This window comes from Lutra lutra, chromosome 1, assembly GCF_902655055.1.
Source record: "Lutra lutra chromosome 1, mLutLut1.2, whole genome shotgun sequence".
NCBI classification, from domain to species: Eukaryota; Metazoa; Chordata; class Mammalia; order Carnivora; family Mustelidae; genus Lutra; species Lutra lutra.
In genome coordinates this window covers 221,869,682-221,877,034 of record NC_062278.1, presented here as the reverse complement: position 1 = coordinate 221,877,034, position 7,353 = coordinate 221,869,682, and the positions used below count along the sequence as shown (strand labels likewise).

At 59.3% G+C, this 7,353-nt stretch overlaps 1 long non-coding RNA gene across 1 annotated transcript; it reads right to left on the bottom strand.

Annotated features, from left to right (window-relative positions):
* Positions 1–636: 636 nt before the first annotated feature.
* Positions 637–3,736, bottom strand: LOC125087168 (uncharacterized). The gene is made up of 3 exons (XR_007123374.1): positions 2,986–3,736; positions 2,788–2,867; positions 637–2,055 (listed from the first exon to the last, which is right to left on the bottom strand). It is a non-coding gene; the product is annotated as an uncharacterized LOC125087168 (long non-coding RNA).
* Positions 3,737–7,353: the final 3,617 nt, after the last annotated feature.

Genomic DNA, 7,353 nt, shown 5'->3' with positions numbered 1-7,353 from the left:
CTTTATTGAGATGTAATTAACATACCGTACAATTCACACCCTCAAGGGCACAGTTCAGTGGTTGTTTTTTTTTCCATATTCACAGCTGTACTATATTCACCACAATCAAGGTTCGAACATTCTATCACCCCCCAAAGAGGTCCCATTCCTTCCCTTCTCCCAGCCCCCGGCCCCCATGAGCCCCCTTCCAGTCGGTGGAAGAGCCTGGTCTGAGCGTGTCACATGCGTGGACTCACACCCCGTGTGGCCGTCTGTGTCAGTTCCCTCCCTGAGCGTCGTGGACTCGGGGTCTGTCCCTGGGGCAGCACGTGGACGTCTCGCCCCTGTTCGTGGGTGACTGAGTTTTGGGGTGTGGGTGAATGACAACGTTTTCACCCCTCATCAGCTGATGGACGTCTGGGCTGACGGCCCATTTTGGACATCACAAACGCTGCTGCTATTAACACTCGTAAGTAGGCTTTTGCACAGACAACGGCTCTCAGCTCTCCAGGGTGGACTGGTCAGGTCAGATGGTAATCCCACACTCACCCCTTGCAGGAGCTACCAGACTTGACTTTTCCTTTTTTAAAGGATTTTATTCATTCATTTGACAGAGAGAGATCACAAGTAGGCAGAGAGGCAGGCAGAGAGAGAGGAGGAAGCAGACTCCCCGCTGAGCAGAGAGCCCGATGTGGGGCTCGATCCCAGGACCCTGAGATCATGACCTGAGCCGAAGGCAGAGGCTTAACCCACTGAGCCACTCAGGCGCCCCTACCAGACTTTTCCACGGTGGCTGCGCTACTTCACGTTCCTACCAGCGCATGCGCGTGTGAGGGTCCCAATGTCTCCACATCCTCCCCAGCACTGGTTATCACCTGTGTTTTCTATTGTAACTGTCCCCTTGACCGTGCAGCTGATGGTCCCGACACGCGTCTCTCATCCCCAGGAGTGTCTATCCCGATGGGAGGACAGAACACGCCTGGGTGGCATTTTCTTATTTGGTGCACAGGCGTTTGAACCCTGAGAGGTGGGTTTTGGGTGTCCCCCCCCGAATTCTTGCTCTGGGTCCCACAAATGTTAGAAGCAGGCTCGCCAGTGGTGCCCCCGGAGGCCGGAGGGAAGGGATTTGAGATCTGTCCCGGAGCTGGAGTTGAGGAGTTAGCCGCTGCGGGCCGGGGAGCAGGGGGAGCGGAGGGGACCCCCACCCCACCCGGGCCTGTCTGTGCATCTGGCTCTCCTCCAGCCTGCGAGCCCCGAATCTTTGCTGGGTGTTGGAGCAAATGGTGTCTCCCCACCGCAAACTCCTGCCCACTTGGAACCCATGAGTGGGACCTCATTTGGGAATAGGGTCTTTGCAGATACAATTGGTTAAATTAAGAGGAGGTCACTGGGATTCGGGTGGGCCCCGAGGCCAGCGCCTGGGGTCCTTGTGAAGACACAGAGGCACTCAGGGCGAAGTGCAGGTCCAGACAGAGGCAGGTGGGGAGCCAGGCGTCTGTGAGCCAAGGAGAACCAGCACCACCAGAGGGGCCCAGGACAGATTCTCCCTGGGAACTTCCACAGTCCAGCGGCCACCTTGACCTTGGACCTCTGCTCTCCAGAATGCGGAGAGAATAGGCCCCTGTCCTTTGAAGCTGCCCAGGACGGTGTATTTGTTTGTGGCGCCCCAGAGACGGCTACACTAGGGTTGTGAATCTGGCACTCTTCCGAGGCCCCCCAAGGTTCTGGGGGTCACGGCGCACCCCCCACCCCCGCCCCCGCTCGCCCCTGGGGTCCGAGTTGAGGGAGGTCTCCGGGGACTGGCTAAGCACTGGAGAAGTACCAGCCCTCCAGCCAATGAGGCAACGTCGGTGATGGTCTCGGAAGGTCTGCGGTCTTGTGAGACCTCTGCGCCGAGCACGACATCTCACTGCTCCCTTCGGTAGTGACGGGAGCCCTGCAGTCGTGCAACCAACACAGCTTTACTGAGCACCTGCTGTGCGCTGGGAACACTGCGGGGTGCGGAGCCCACGTTAGGGCGCCGTAACAATGATGTCGGGAAAGGAAGACACGTAGCATGTTCCATTGTGCTAACTGCTAAGAAGAAAAAAGGGGGGGCATGGAATGCACCGGGGAGGGGTGTGTGAAACATCTTGTGGGGTCAGGGGAAGTCCCGCTGAGAGGGGGGCAGGGGCAAGATGACCTGGGGCTGGAAGGGGGTTCCAGGGAGAGGAACAGGCAAAGGTCTGGGTGCAAGACCACGTTCTGCACATTCAAAGGGCAGCAGGAAGGGTTCCCGGTGGTGCTTCATCTGGGGAGGGCCGCCAGAGGAGGGACCTGAGCGCAGCAGCAGGGGCCCAGCTGGGGGACATGGGAGTCCGGGGAGGGAGAGGGTGGCCGCCAGTGGATTGCCAGGTCACCCCGGCAGGGCAGGGCAGGGCAGGGCAGGGCAGGGCAGGGGTACGAGGAGGGCTTCCACACATCTTCTAGGCCATCCTTTCTTGAAACCCTTTCACTAGCCGGATCTTTCCCTGAAAAGAGGGAGTTAGAGGTTAAGTCCTCAAGTCAAGGATGCAACCGGGGTGCAGATGGGGTTCGATCTGGGTGAGTGTGACCTCAGAGCAGAACCCCCTCAACCCCTCCCTAGGATGTCACAGCTGGCAGGCGTCCAGGCCACCTGCTGCCGGCCAGCCCACCCCTCCCTCACCCCTCCCTCCCTCCTCCTCAGCAGTCCCCAAACCTGCCTGGCCTCCTCACCTCCTGACCTCTGCTGTCACCTCCACCACCTGAGGGACCAACCCCACCTCCTTGCAGCCCATCCTGTCTTACCAACACCTCCAGCTTCAGAGGATGACTCACATCCACCCGGAAGCCTCTCCTTAGGGACAAGAATCACGTCTTGTTCATCTCTGCAAAAAAAAAAAACCAAAACCATGATGTCAGAGGCCAGCTCTTCTCCTTCAAACTTGCCAGAGACTTCCTGGCACATCCAGATGCCCCACCCCCACGGCAGATCCCAAGGCCCACCTCTCTGATCGCATCTCCCCCACCTCTGCCCCTCACTAACTCTGCTCCAGCCACCTGGGCCTCCTGGGGGCTCCTCAAACATTCCAGGCGCAGTCCCACCTCAGGACCTTTGCACGTGTTGTGCTAGAAGCACTCTTGCTCATGCTTCCCCAGCCTGGTTGCTTTACGTTCCTCAGGTCTCAGCTCAAGTGTCATCTCCCCTGACCTCTCCACCCAAAGTGGGGTGCCCACCCCCAGCACCATATCAGCATCCCTTGGGCCTTCAATCAGTGCCTAAAGTTAGAAAGCACCCCATTTAGAGGAAGTTGCAGCGCTCACGGAGCCCTCTTCCAAGTGTGGGCCAGAAGGAATTCGTTCGGTGCTCGGAACAATCCTGGATAATGCTAGGATATCTGTTAGCAGAGAGGGAAACTGAGGCACGGGAGTGGAGCAGGGAAATGGCGCACCCAAGTGCCCACAGCTGGACAGGAAGAAGGCTGGGATTCAAAGCCAAACGATCAGAAGCCTCCTTGGTCATCCCATCCCTTCCATCTGTTTGGGAGGCTCTGTCCATCCGCCCCTCACACCCCCTCCGGCTCAGCTCAGGCCACCATAACAAAGCCCAGTAGGCTAGGGGGGCTTGAGCCACAGTCATTCGAGGTCCTGGAAGTTGGAAACGGGGAGGGGGGGAGATTAGGCCCCGGGCAGGGTAGGCCTCACTCCCTACAGTCCCCACCTTCTCACCATGCCCTCACATTGTATGGAAAGTGCCGATCTCCTCCTGAGGGTGGAGCCCCACGGTGGATTTGGCTTTATAAAGCCAAATCCACCGTGGGGCTCCACCCTCAGGACCATCCCCCCAGAGGCCCCGCCTCCAAGTACCGCCCCACGGGAGGTCGGGGCCTCAGTGCAGGGAACCCTAACACCTCCTGTAATGATGGGGGCCTCCAGGCGGCACCCCACATCCACCCCAGGCCCGCCTTCCCTCCTGGGGCATTCGGAGCCTGGATCCACCCCCAGCAGGCTGACCCCCCCAACCTCCTTGCTTTGTTCCTTCATCCACTAAGAGCAACCCCCTGGCTCCCAGATTTTCACGGCGGGGCGGGGGGGGGGGGGGGGGGGGGGGCGGGGGGGGGTTGGGGGTAGGGGGAGGTGAGGGAGGGTTTAAAGGCAGGTCCCAAGAAGCAGGGCCTGGACCTGGGTGAAGCAGAAACTCAGGATGAGAAGTGAGATTTTGATGCTTTTAAGAAAGTAAAGCCAATGGAAAAAAAAAAAAAAGAAATCCATGGATACATTGAATCAAAATTTTCAATCAGGGCAGATCAATCATGCTGGGTTTCTCTTTTGGCTGGGCTTCCCATAAATGACCCTGCCTTGACTGCGGGATTTTACCATCCCACCCAGCCCGGAATTTGGGGAGCAGTCTTTGGAGTCAAACTATCATATTGAAACGTTTATCTCATTCTGGACCAGTGGTGATAGCCGCTCGAGCTTTTCACTGTACAAAACCCACTGAGCTGGACACTGTAAGAAGGTGAGTTTTGTGGTACGAGAATTAGATCTCAATTTTTAAAATGAGAGGAAAAAAGATTAGCCATCTTGGTGACTGAGTTTTTTGTCGCTCCTTTAAATTTTGCACCCCAGAATGTTAACTCTCTCTGCCCCCTAGCGCCTGCCCTCTTAGCCAGAGCACAGCAGAACTTCAAAGAATCCATGTCCAGACCCTTCCTAGGAATCAGCCTCTTCCTGAACCCCCAGGCTGTATCCTCTGCCTGGCACGCCTCCTCCTGTCTTCACCAGGAAAACACCCACTCATCCTTCCTCAGGCTGTTTTGTCTCCTTCCTGGTCTGGTTTCCTCCATCCCCCTGTGCCCCCCCCCCCACTCCCTGTCCTTTCCCTCTAGGCTCCAAACATCCAGTCCTAACCTCTGGGGTCTTGGGATATTTGGAGTATCTGGAGATATCCTCAGGGAACTCTGAGCTCTGTGCCCTTGAACGAATAACACTGTCTTTCCAAGTCTCTATTCCTTCCTCTGTGAACTTGCCCCAGCTGCGAAGTGCCACTTAGAGGGGAGGGAACGCGGAGTGAGCCCCCAGCAGAGAGACTGCTCACCAAATGCCCAGCACGTAGTAAGCACCTGATAAAAGTTCGGTATTATTAGTACCTTCAACCCAACGCAACATCACAAAAAATGGGATTCCAGGGGTGCGTGGATGGCTCAGTTGGTTAAGCATCTGCCTTGGGCTCAGGTCGATCCCAGGGTCCTGGGGTTCCCAGCTCAGCAGGGAGCCTGCTTCTCCCTCTGCTTGTGCTCACTCTCCCTCTCTGACAAATAAATACATAAAATCTTTTAAAAATGTGGTTGCATTTATTGATTCTTGAGACAAAGAGTCTCATTTTTTTTTAAGGGTCTCACTTTAAAAAAAAAAATTTATTGGGCACCTCGGTGGCTCAGTGGGTTAAGCCGCTGCCTTCGGCTCAGGTCATGATCCCAGGTCCTGGGTTCGAGCCCCACATCGGGCTTTCTGCTCGGCAGGGAGCCGGCTTCCTCCTCTCTCTCTGCCTGCCTCTCTGCTTACTTGTGGTTTCTCTCTGTCAAATAAATAAATAAAATCTTTAAAAAAAAAAAAAAGACACGGCGTCTGTGAGGTCATGTGTTGCACGTGTAAGATACTGTGTATCCAAAATGCTGTAACTGTCATTCCAGTCCTGATTCTTCTCCCTCTCCTCCCCTCCGCCTCCCCCCTCCCCCGTCCGTCCCTTCCGGCGCGTCGGGCGCGGAGACCGCGTGTGGCCACCAGGTGGCGCCGGAACGCCTCTCGGCTCCCGGGACATTTCGCGCCCCCACGGTGGGCGGCGCGGAGGCGGCGCGATGCGTCAGCCGGACCGCGGGCCCGGGAGTCGGGGGAACCGAGCCGCGGGGCTGAGGCCAGACCCCAGGCTGGCGGGGGAGGGGACGCAGCTGTGAGTCAGCCGGGAGCCCCCGGTCGCCCGTGGGAGGCAATCCCACGCTGGCCTGCCCGCCAGGCTCGTCAACTGCCTTCCCGGGGAGACCGGGAGGCCGGCGGCAGCCCCTGAGTGCGGCCGTGCTTGTCGCACACGTGTGGCTTCAACACCAACTGGCCAGTGGCTTGGGGGCGTGGTGGTCTCCCCAAGCCTCAGTTTCCCTTTTTGTCTAATGCAGATAAGTATGGACCCTGCTTCTTGGGTCTTCGACAAAGAAATGAACCGTGATGCCGGGAGCCCGGTGCGCGGTACGCGCTCGGTGTATACCAGCGTCCACTCCGGAAGGAGGAGTCAGAGCGGCCACCGTCCCTGCCAGCGGACGCCATGTGGCCGCGTGCAGCGCAAGCACGCACCGTCCGGCCCGGGCTTCCTCCGCCGCCGGCGTCTCTGCGCAGTCAGGTGCGGAGCCCGGTCGAAGGGTGAAGCACGAGTTGCCGCCAGGGGGCGCGGGGCGGGCCGCGGCCCCGCCACCTGCGCCTCCCACGCGCGCCCCACCCTGAAACTCGCGGGGAGTGAGGAGGGGGCGACCGTCTGGTCCCTAGAGTGCCTGGGGCTGTGCAGCTCTTACTTCTGCGGACCTCGAGGCGGCGGCCGCTACCGCCGGCTGACAGATATTGAACGCTTACTGGGTACCCCTCATTTTATGTCATGCTTCCTGCAACTCCATGTGGCCGGGACGCATTCTCCTGGGGCAGGTGACACAGAGGCCGCCTTCGCAGTTCGCGGTTTTGGGGGGCCTCGAAGCGGCCTCCTGCGTCCGCCGCCGTCTATCGACCACTGTGCACCTTTTACTGAACTTAACGCTCCCTCCAAACCGGTGAGGCCGGCGTCGCGGGGCATTAGGTTGGGACACAGGGTCCCGGAGAGGTTAAGTCACTCAGGGTTTGGGGTCCCGCAGTCAGCCACCCACTCCCCCGCACACACACCGCCTGGGAGGGATCGGACTGCAAGCTGGGACCCTCCTCCTGCAGGCCCTCAGCAGAACTTGGGAAAGGCGCGGGCCGGGGACTCTCCCGGGACCAGGAGGGGATTCCAGCCCCCCCCCCCCCCGAGGCCGCGCCAGCCTTGCGCGCTGGAAATCCCGCGCGCGCCCCGAAACGCGGTGCAGCTGCCGGGAAATCAGGAGGAAAACTTCTGCTTTTTTTTTTCTTTTCTGGCACTCACGCTCCCCGCCGCCCCCCCGCGCCCTCCTCCCTGCTCTCGCCCCCACGTGGGCGCCCCCCCACGCGGCGCCCCGCCCCCTGCCCGCGTCGGCCAACCGAAGCGGGCCTTTCTCTCGCCTTTGTTGGCTCGCCAATAGGAGGGGCGGACGCGCCGCCGAGGCCACGCCTCTGGCGAGAGTCTATAAATGTCCGCGCCGGCGGCCGCGGGCTCAGATCGCT